This window comes from Trichechus manatus, unplaced genomic scaffold (assembly GCF_000243295.1).
Source record: "Trichechus manatus latirostris isolate Lorelei unplaced genomic scaffold, TriManLat1.0 scaffold00106, whole genome shotgun sequence".
Taxonomy (NCBI): Eukaryota; Metazoa; Chordata; class Mammalia; order Sirenia; family Trichechidae; genus Trichechus; species Trichechus manatus.
In genome coordinates, this window is record NW_004444042.1 from 9,187,700 (window position 1) to 9,199,059 (window position 11,360).

General features: G+C 51.5%; 1 protein-coding gene and 1 pseudogene across 2 annotated transcripts in view; both read right to left on the reverse strand.

Moving 5' to 3' along the window:
• LOC101342188 (60S acidic ribosomal protein P1 pseudogene) overlaps positions 1 to 8,233 on the reverse strand; it is a 30,514-nt pseudogene extending 22,281 nt beyond the window's left edge. The window contains exon 1 of the transcript XR_001121524.1: positions 8,132 to 8,233. The product of XR_001121524.1 is annotated as a 60S acidic ribosomal protein P1 pseudogene (transcript). The remainder of the gene's footprint in view (positions 1 to 8,131) is intronic.
• Positions 1 to 10,024, reverse strand: part of LOC105756641 (cadherin-23-like) — a 271,618-nt gene extending 261,594 nt beyond the window's left edge. Inside the window, exon 1 of the mRNA XM_012557511.1 lies at positions 9,647 to 10,024. The gene's annotated coding sequence lies outside the window, so the exon portion shown is untranslated. The remainder of the gene's footprint in view (positions 1 to 9,646) is intronic.
• Between the last annotated feature and the right edge of the window lie 1,336 nt (positions 10,025 to 11,360).

Sequence of the window (11,360 nt, forward strand, 5' to 3'; positions counted from 1 at the left end):
ACACACACACACACACACACACACACACACACACACACACACAGAGACACACACACCCCGAATGAACTGTTCCAGATACTGTGCTCTGAATAAGACCGACAGCTTAGAAGACAAGACCATTTCGGTGCCTTAATGTGCCTCACACAATGTCCTGCACACAGCAGGCACTTAATAAAAAATTGTTGAATTGTACACCTTCCCAAAAAGATGGATGTCAAATCGATAGAGTGGGCATAAATCATCAAGCCATTTAAAGGGCGTACTGTTTGGGCTGAGAGACTGTCATGTTATTTAAATATCTATCTGCATATATCTTCTAAATTCTGCATAGTTTAAATTATTAACACGTGGAGATAATTAATAAAAATGACAAACATACATATCACACGATTCACTTTGCCAAGCACTTTTTCACATATCTCATGAGAGCTCCCCTATTCCTTGAATCAACCAGGTTGGCCAAGGAGGGGTTTTCCCTACTTTACAGATGAGGAAACTGAAGCTCAGAGAATGAAAGGGCTAGAACGCTTGACAAGGGGCATTTTTCTTCAGGATTTGCACATATTTCACTGCCTCGGGGTTACCATGCACACACCAACATAATAAAGCAATGAGATAAATCTGCAGTCCACTACTGATGTTAGTTGGCTCAGAATCCCAAGAGTCTAGGCCCAGGCTGAGGTCAGTTTAGGACTAACACTTGGCCAGAAATATTGAGGGCTGGACACCAGGTAGCTTGGCCCATAGTAGGGGAAAGGTGTGGGGCTGGGATTAAATCACAGGAGTCATTGCATTCAATCCTCTCACTTTATAGGTGTGAAGACTGAGGCCAAGAAAGCCTGCTAGCTACCTCCTGGTAGAACTGGGGTCCAGCTGGGGTCTCCAGATCCAGGCAAGTGCAGAGACCACTGAAGTACATGGCCTTCCCCAGAAAGGCACAACCTGCTCAGGGCAGATGGCCTGCTCTTATGGCTTCTAAGTCAGTGAGATGTCCCCATGGTTCACTCTCATGGGTGTTCACACTCTTCATCCCCTGCCCGGACTCTACAGGCACCCAATGTTTAACCGGCTCCAGGGTCAACCTCAGGTGAAGTTCAGACAGCAATAAACACACTTGGCAGGACTTGATTGAAAGGGAGTGACCCAGACCCAGGCCCAGTCCCGTCACTGCCTCCCTATGGAGCCAGGCTAGGTCACTTGGCCTTTCTGGGCTCAGTTTCCCATCTGTCTAAGTAGAGATTTGGCACTGGCCTTCTCTACATACGGTACAGAGTGATGATTAAGGAATCAGACTGTCTTGGCTCAAATTCCATCTCCACCACTTGCTAGCGATGGGCAAGTAGCTCAACCTCTCTGTGCCCCAAATTTCTCATCTGTAAAACATAGGTAACAGCAGTACCTACCACAGGATTGTTGTGAGGACTAAGTGAGGTGTTTTATGTGAAGTGCTAAGCCCAGGGCTTGGCACAGAGTAAGTGCTTAATAAATGTTTCCTGTTACTATTGTCAGCTCTGACACTCTCTAAGCCTGCGACAGAGGTCACAAACATGGGACACATCCTGATTGCTAAAGGGTTTCCCCTAGAGTACATGCTCCACAGGTCAGGAACCCTTGTTTTGCTCACTGATGGATCCCAGGGGCCTAGAACAGTGCCCAGCATGGGGTAAGGACTAAATAAATATTTGATAAATGAATGAATGGCCTCACTGAGTTTTTAAATATTTCAATTAGTTGCTAATGTCTAAAATAAAGAGATCTTGTATTTTTTAAATATCTGGATTTCTGGACTCTTAAAAAATCAACGTGTCCAGCCACACTTGTCCTGCACCCCAGCTTAGCAACCACAGGCAAGAATGATAGCAGCAGCGCCCCCTTTAGACAGCGCAAGGAGTATGTAGTTTGCCATGGTCAAACTGAGTTATTGCCTAGTCAGCCTCGCTCTCTGCCATCAGCTGCCTGGATACTGCAAGCACCTGAATGTTCTGCCCCAGCCCAGCGTCAATCACAGGTGACGTCCATACAGCAAGGAAGGCTCGCATTTACCCAGCCACAGCACAATGTGACCATGGGGACTTCTTCCAGCTCCGAAGACTCCCTCCCAAGCCTCCTCCCACACCAAGTCTGAGACAGGAGACAGGCCTCCAGGTCTGGTAAGCACTATGAGACCCTTTGGAATGCAACCCCCTGCTGTGGACAGGCCAGAACCCTCTCCACCTGAGAAATGGATCCTCAAATTCTCCAAGCTACCACAACCTCCTTTCCAAGCCATCTTACTCCCTGCTTGAAAAATTCCTGAGTGTACAAAGCGATGTGAAGGTGAACTTATCCTTCTCCTTCTCACGGGAAGAGCACGGAGAAGATGGGGGAAAAAGAAGCACCAGAAATATAGTGGTTTCCTAAAATATTCTGTTTTCCATTCCAACCCCACTCCACTTGGGTCCCCAGTCTTCTGCAGAGAGGGAACATGCATCCCAGGCTTGGTGGCCATGGTGTATGAGTGTGACGGGGTGCTGGGAGGAGGCTGCCTGGGGACACGTGGGCTGTGAGAAAGGGGCAGCCCTTACCACTCCCCTCTCACCTCTGCCAGGCTCCACATGGACGGAGCTCATCCTCTCCTCCTCTCAGAGGCATCCCCTGACACCCCACCTTTGGTGTCACTCTTTGGCATATCAATTACCCCCTTCTGTTTTCTCTATAGCACGTGTGACCATCAGTAATTGCCTTGTGTATTTACTATCTTCCCCAGTTCAGGAGCCCAGGTGGTGTAGTGGTTAAGCGTTTGGCTGCTAACCAAAAGGTCAGCAGTTCAAATCTACCCGCCACTCCTTGGAAATCCTACAGGGCAGTTCTACTCTGCCCTATAGGGTCGCTATGAGTCCGAACCAACTCGACGACAATGGGGAACCACATGTTGCTACTGAGCACTTGAAATATGCCAAGTCCAAATTGAGATGCGCTGTAAATGCACCCCAGATTCCAGAGACCTAGTACAAAAAAAGAATGTAAAATAGCTCATTAATAATTTGTTATAAAAAGAAGGAAAATTTAGTTTCTAAAAAAAGAAAATACAATAATTTTTATATTGGTTACATGACAAAATTTTTTTTATATAGTGGGTTAAATATAAAAAATTATTTCGCCTGTTTCTTCTTACTTCACTGGAAAATGTAAAACTATCCATTTGTGGCTTGCAGTATATTTCTACTGGACAGCACAGCTGCAGACTCTCACACGAATCCCCAGCAACCAGACAGAGCCTGGTACATAGGTGATGCTCGATATTGGTAGAATGAATGGCTGAATGCAGGGCCTCCCCCAACACAGGGGAAGGGACCCTCCAGCACAAAGGAACTGGGTTGGAAGGATCCCTCACTTTACTGCCCAGTATGTGCTGGTGTTTTCTAGAGCAGCCCACCCATGCATCTTCCTCTAAGACAAAGCCCTAGGTCCCACTGAAGGGGTGAGGGAGTCCTGGCTTAGTGTTCTGTCACCACCGGCTCCTTGGAAATTATATCAGCTCTCCTGGCCCCAGGAAAGACAGGCAAGATCAGCTTCATTCTGGGGCAGGGGGCAGATCAGAGCAGGAGAGGGATGTAGAGGGCTGGAAGAAAATAAAGTTCCCTGTAACCCAGAGGCAGGATGGCAAGCCTCCTATCGATCTCCGTAGGCAAAGAACAGAAGTGGGGCAGAGCTAAAAGGGTCATCTGGAGGGACAAAGCCCACCCTGGCCCAAACCTGGAAAAGCTGGCATGCCTTGGGGAACATATCAGTGATATGAGTGGAGTCACAGTGCAGGGTCTCCGCTACCCCTTTTGTTTTCCCTCTCTTCCCTCCCTCTCTCTCTTGCTCTCTCCTCTACTTCCCTCTCCACCTCACTTTCACTGTCTCCCAAATTACAGCCTTCTTTCAGAAACAGACACAATCAAGGTGATGAGCTGGGCCCTTGTCACAAATGGCATCTCAGGTCCTCTCCAAATGGAGAATGGCCTTTAGAGCCGGAAGGCAGTGTTGCTAACAGCCTGCCTCAGGAAAGATGCATCTCCAGGAAGGCCCAGGCCAGAAAAAGACTCACTCCTTCTGAGGCTGATCAGCCTGCAGGAAGCTCTGTGTGCCTGTGATTGCAGGGGCAGGCCTGGGCTGCAGGGAGCTGGGAGACAAGGACCTGCCTGTCCCTCTCAACACATCACATGTTGGGGCAGGAGGAGCAGGGCTCTGCTCTTGACCAGCCACCACCCAGGACCAGCTTCATCTAAGGGCCTTGGACAAGCCCACTCCCCCACACTGGGCCTAAGTTTCCCCACCTATAAAATAAGGGGGTAGGCCTAGTTGATCTCTAAGGACTCTTCCAGCTGTTGGAGTTGAGGTCACAAACTCAAATTCCTAAAGTGGCCAGAAGGTAGTGTCAATGAGGAAAGTGGGGTCAAAAGTAAGACAACAGGGAATGGTGGGGACTAAGGAGAACTGAAAACTGCATTCCCCTGAATCTAAAAGGGGGCCTGCAGGCAACACTCATATGTGTGACAGAAGTCAAAATGAAGTCAGAAGAGTGGTTACTTCTGGAGTGGGCTGTCACTGCGTGAGAAGGGGCATAAGGGAGCCAGCCAAGGTACTGGCAATACTCTGTACCTCAATCCAGAAATGTGAATATGTAAAAATTCACCAGTATCATTTAAGATTTGTTTATTGTATTGTGTATTCCTCAAAAAAATCATTTTAAAAATAAAAAAACAAATAACTAAAAGGGGGCTGCCACTCAGCTCCAATCAACAACTGCCCATTGGGAATATAAACCCAATGTTGCCAGTTCTAACAAGAGATGCTGGAAATCTAGATTTTTATGTGAAACTACTGGAGTTTTAAATGTTGTTAGTAATTAATTCAAAATAGATAACCCCACACACACACGTTCTTCAGGCAGAATTCAACATAAACTTATAGACTGTTAAGCTCTCAAAATAAGAGGAGGATTCAGTTTTTGCTGGTCAATAGAATATAATGTACCTGACACATAACTTAGTCAAAAGGGATAATAATAAAATCTACTACATTTTGCATGTGTACTGTGTGCCAGGCACTTTGTAAAAGGCTTTCTATACAGTTTTCATTTATTAATGTTCATAGCGAGTACATAAAGTAATGAAAACGATTCCCATTTTACAGATGAGAAAACTAAGTCCTAGGTGAGATTATGTACTGGGCTCAAGGTTTCACAGCTCGAAGAGTGGAAGAACTGGTGTTCAATCCTAGCTCTGTCTGCCTCCAAGCTGCCGTACAAAAATCACGAAGGGAATGGCTTATGATCATAATAATAATCAACACTCCTGTCGGGCTTTAGAATATGCAAAGGAAATGTAAAAATATGAATGCCAAACCTGAGCCTGCTGTGTCATCCTCAGCGACACAGCCTGCAGCCCCTGAGGCTAAGGAGGGGTATCTGACATTCCCTTGGCAATCCAGGGCCACGGAGACTTTCACTGCCAAGGCAAGACAAAGCCCCACAAGCACAAATCTCGTGGCCCGAATGTACCAACCAGACCAGCGAGGAGCAGCAGTAGCCCGCCCCAATCCCCACGACCGATCCAGATCAAATTTCAGAATGAAAGACTAGAAAGCCGTCTCCCGTGCAGCTACTTCTTAAATATGCTGATTTTCTCACTGACACCCTTGCAGTCAATAAAGTTGATAAGAATATGCATTTTCTGCCCTGTGGGATTCAATAAAGCTGTTTTCATACTGAATCAGAATAAATATGGCCCATAAATGTTCTAATTTTTTCTGAATTGGCTCTTCTGCAAAAAGGATCATTTCACTACTGTTGAAGACATTCAGATCAAGGATCAGAAATTTCCAGCACTCCAGATGCATCCCTTGTGCTCCAGCCATCACACCCCCAGAGGTAACCATTATCCTGACTTCTGTCCCATAGATGGGTTGTGCCTACAGTTGCCTGCTTTTATACAGGGCCTGCACTCTTCAGTTCTCCACCGTCTCCACCACCCCCTATTGTGTCACAATTGGCCCTGCTCTACTATTTTGTCTGCCTCCTGGACCCTCTAGGCATTTGAGTTTGTGACCTCTACTGAAAGGGCCTATGCCTAGAGTCTTGAAATTTGCTAACATGAGTAGCTAAAATTGGTTGTAGAAAGGTAGTAGAACAATTAGCTAGCAATAGCCCACTCAGTCAATGAAGTTACTGAGCACCAACTCAGCCAGTGTGGCAGGCACCGAGGACACAAGGATGAATAAGATACGGTCCATGCCCTGGAGGAGCTCACTGTCCAGTGATGGGCCAGACCACATGGAATTATAAAGTCACATGGAAGGACAGTGAAAGACGGAAGCACAAGCTTCCAACCCACACCACCCATCCCACCTAAGGAGTCAGTGAAGGCCTCCTGGAGGATGTGACTCCTGTGAAGCTTCAGTACTACCCACATTAGAACCTACTTCTCTTCTACTGGAGGCAAAATGCTTCTACCCTAAAATGACCTATCCATCAGGGTCTAGCTCGTGAATGACATTGCTCACCTGTTAGTGAACAGTGCTTACGCTAGTGCCAGGAAGAACTCAAATCAAGGCCCAAAATAAAACAAATGAATGTAAAAAAAAAAAAAAACCCCAATGGAATTCAAAACAATTAAGTTATTTTTAAAAGCCATCTTTACACTTTAAAACATTGAATTTTTAAAGACCTCAGGATTCAAGAAAACAGTAAGATTTTATTAATTACATTTGAACTCATTGATTTTCAAATCGATGAGAGAATGCTTCCACATTAACGTCATTGTTCATACAGCCCATGATCAGGCTAATCTGTGTCCCCGCATAGCTCTCACTTGCTACTTTGCGCCCTGGCTGAGTCGTCCATCTTCCTGGCAAAGAGCCAGGTTAGGAGAAGAACAAGTCCTCTTTTGGCAGGGCTGGGGTGGCATGCCGTGACCTTTCACCTGGGACACCAATCATCCATCAGGCCTCTGATCCAAATCCCTCCCACAGTCCTTTAGACCCAACTCTCAGGCCAGCCTTGTTGGCTTTAGGGTCATCATTCCTCCAGAAGACCAGGGTGATCTGCCACCATGCCGTGGCATTGTCCTCCTACTTTGGAGCTAGGGTTTTCCCACGGGCGGAGGGCAGCAGAAGTAGAGCTCAGTCAGTATCTTCCCCTCTCTGGGCCTTCCCAAATTAGCCTATTGGAGCACCCTCACATACGTTCTGTGGCCCATGGAAACATTATCAGTGGGCCATTCCACCTATCTGGGAGGAACAGACCAGTGGAGGGTGATTTGCTTAATGACTTCCCCTTGGGGGACAGCATCCATTCAGCCCCAGGCCTCCTACAGGAAAGCGTACATCCAGCTTCCGGAAACCCTGCCCCCTCCACCCACTTCCCACTGGCCTGTGTGCAGCACACACAGCCATGTTTTCATTTCACTGAAAGCGGAGCTGCTACTGGAATCTGTTTAAAGCTCCCTGAAACACAGAGGTACTCAATGGTATTAGTGTGGCGCAGCCGCAAGGAGCCAGAGGTGGACTCTTAACCCAACCCCAGCACAGCTGTCTAGGGAGTTAAGTTCATGTCCAGTTCTCATCCACCATCCTGTTCGACATCAAGACGCTAAGAAATGCTCATTCCCTAGAAGGCGGGAGCTTCTCAAACTTTACTATGCACATGAATCTCTGTCAAGGATCTTTTCAAGATAGATTCTAACCTGGCAGTCTAGGGTGGGGTCGAGAGTTTGCCTTTCTAACAAGCTCCCAGGTGAGGCTGATGCGGCCTGTCCAAAGACCACACTCTCCACTAGAGCAACAAGGCTTCACTAGACCTCCATCTCCCAGAAGTAGGTGCATTTTTAAATAGGACTTCAGAAAGGTGCCCTTTAAAAGAAATAAATCTAGCTCAAAGAAATAAATCTCAAACGGTATAACTACAGGTAAGATAGCTTTGGGATGGGGGAGCTGTTAAGGAGGCAACCAGGACCATCTGCCATCACAACCCTCAAATCAAGCCCTCTGGCAAGCAGATGTGAGGAGTCCAGCTGTTTGGGGGTCAGGGAGGTTAAAACGGACATGTATAGGTGGCCTGTGCCCAGGTGAGGCCAGGATGCCAGCTCTGGGCCTTTCACCCCCTCACTGCTTCCTCCAACACCCGGGGCAGAGACTCCCCATTCACACCAGTCACTTCTTTCTGTAGTGCCACCTTCCCAGCCTGTGGGGTACTGTTGCTCTCTGCCATGCGGGCATTCTGCCTCCTATCCTACCCAGCGCTGGGGAAACGGACAGTGCAAGCATTCCTATTCCCCCAACCAAGGGGCCCCCTCCCAGCTCCCTCCTATGCAGGGTGACATCTGGTCCTCCCACCCCCATAGGTATGGACCGAGGCGCGCCTCCGCCTGCACCATGAACCACGTATTAACTCCAAGCCAGCTCTCCTCAACCTTGGGCTGACTCATCAGGCCTCACACCTGCCCCAACCAGGCTCTTCAAGCCCCAAACCACCCTCCACCCCAGAGCAGCCCATTTCTTCTATGCAAGGGTCTGACTCCACCCAACACACGCGCACACACACACACACACACACACACACACACACACACACACCCTCAATCCCATGTCTCTCCAGTTTATTTCAAAATCCAAATTGGGGTGGAGGCGTTTGCTGAATTACTGGGGAGGCGGCGACGTGTTACCCAGGAAAGGCTCATTTCCCCTCACTGGGCAGCTGACTTCGTCGTCTGGGCTGGGGCTAGGGTCGCAGCGGGGTGGTGGCTACGGCGAGGGCACCGGATCTCCGCTAGCGGCACGGAGGCAGCTGCTCCAGATGCCGGCTCCGGGAAAGCAAAGCACGGAGTGCCCACTGGCCGGCGCCGCCGCCACCTTAGAACGCGCGGGCTCTACGCGCAGCCCGGAATGACCTGCGAGAGACACGAGGGGCAGCGCTCCAGGGCGCCGGACCATGGGAACAGCCAGCACCGCCCGTGGCGGGCCAGCCCCGGGGCGAGGGAGGTGAGGCGCGAGCCACCCATGGCTCCCGTCTTCCCGAGGGACGCGTCTTCCAACAGCTGGAAAGGACTGGGGAGGTTGCAGGAGTTCTCTGGGGTCTCCCGAGGGCACAAGAACGTGATTAGAGGAGGGGGGAGCTACGTGACTTCAGCTCCCTCCAGCGCCGCTGCCCACTCCGCCGTGCGGGGTGCGCCCCATTCCACCTCCACTGTTCAGTGGGGACCCAGAGAGCAAAAGGGGACCGGACTGGTTCCTAACGCCCTCTTTACCCTCGAAATTCTCCCCACCCCAGACCCGAACCTTCTCTGAGACGCAGAAAGAAACACGCTGGAATGTTTGTGGTCTCAGGAACCTGGTGGATGGGGTGCCTGTCCTCCCCAGGCCAACGCAGAGAGAATTCGAGTTCCCGGGAATCAAAGTTGCTGCGCGTCCGGCCGCAGGCTCGGAGCGTGGTGCAGGGACGGGGCCACCGGCCCGGGACTGAGGCGCAGGGCGCCTGCCACGGGCGATGGCCGTGCGGGGAACAAGTGGTTCCGCGGCTGCGGCCGCGACTCCACGGTTCCAACTTTCCTGCCGCGCGTTGAACGAACGGCGGAGGGAAGGCGAGGGAAGCGGGAGGGAAAGGGCGGCGCGCGGCTCAAGGTACCGTGTGCGTGTGCGAAGCGGCGCGGTGCCGCGCCCCGGGCTCTGCTCTCCTCCGGATCGGCCCCCGCGAGCCGTCTGCTCCGGCCCTGGCCGCCGCCGCGTCTCGCCGCCGGTGCGGAGGCTCATCCGCGGCGAGCCGGCCGCTTCAGGGTCCCTTCCGGCCGCCCGCTCGCTGCTCGCCGGCCGCAACTTCAGGAGCGCTATGGGCTCGGACGAAGCGCCCCCCACACGTCCCGTGGCTCGGCACCCCAGGGCTCCATGCCGGGGGCTGGGCTGCCGCGCCCCGCCCAGCTCAGTGCCCGGCTGCCGTCGGACGCGTCCACACGCCGAGCATCGCGCCGGTCACCCGCGCCCCTCTTTCCCGAGCCGCCGCCACCGCTCAAGTCCGCTATCAACTTTCGCTCGCTTCCTCCGCCCTGCTCGGCCCCTGCCGCCCAGACCCCGCCTCCTGACGCTCCCGCCCTTAACTCCCGCCACGCCCAGCACCCGCCTGCCCCGCCGCGCCTCGCTTCTCTTTCAAGGTTGGGCGCCAAGACCCCCGCGCCCCCTGTCCCGGCCCGGCCCGGACCGCTGGGAGCGGTGCGGAGGCGAGCCGGGCGCTCAGGGTATGAATATTTCAATGCTGACGAAGCTGCCCTTCGCCGATGTCATGGCACCGGCTGCTGTGGCAACTTGACGAATCCCCCAAAGGATTCGGGAGGAAGTCTGAGGAAGCGGCCTCAGGTGCGTGCCGGAGTGGTGCCTCAGGGCCTCTGGCCGTACCGCAGAGGGGCGCGCAGAGGAGTGGCAGCCCGGCTAGCCTCCCGCCGGCTCCACTCAGGCCGAGCGGGAAAATGCTCCGGGGAAGCCAGAGCAAGCGAGCGGGCGCTCGGCCTAGGTGAGCCCGCGCCATCTTTTGGCTTTAAGCGCCCCCTCTCTGCTCCCAGAGTCGCTGAGCGCCACGCGGGGCTGGGTCCCTCTAGTCCTTGGCCGCTTGACCCAAGCTTCGCTCCAACCATCTGTCTTTGCCTACCTTACTCATGTGCTCCCGCCTGCCTGCCTCCCTCAGTCGAACCCAAGATGCCCCAAGTGCTTTCAAACGGGGACCCCGAGTTGGAAGCATCCCTTGCGGTCACCTAGGCACCTTCAGCCACACAGGAGACTCCTCTGCAGCACCCTGAGTGATGGTTTCCCTGCCTCTTTTTGCACATCTATAGGGACGGGGAATTTCATGACTTCTTGAGACGGTTCCATTCGGTCACATCTTAATTGTTACAAAGTCCTGCACATGTAACTTAGTCCTGCACGTGTAACTTCCTTGTTCTGGCCTTTGGGCAAGTTCATATTTAATAGGCCTGGCTCTTCCGGTTGGTGAAGACGGTCATTCCCTGCCCTTGATCTTTTCTTACCCAGGCTAAACAGTCTGAATTCTTTTAATTATTCCTCCTGTGACAGGATTCCTGGACCTGTCACTGTTCTGGTCAGTATATTGACAATAGCTGCCTGGAGCCTCAACTGATTCCTTCCTCCGCACAGCCTTTCTGGTAGGTCCTGTCATTATCCCTATTTACAGCTGAGAACAGGCTTTAGGGAGGTAAGAGACTTACTCATGTGGTGGAGCCAGGTATTGAACCCAGTGTATACTGATTCTAGAGCTCCAGTTTGTTTTTGTTGTTGTTGTTTTTTGTTTTTAACCATTCATCCATTCATTTGCTACTATGTGCTACCAGTTGAAA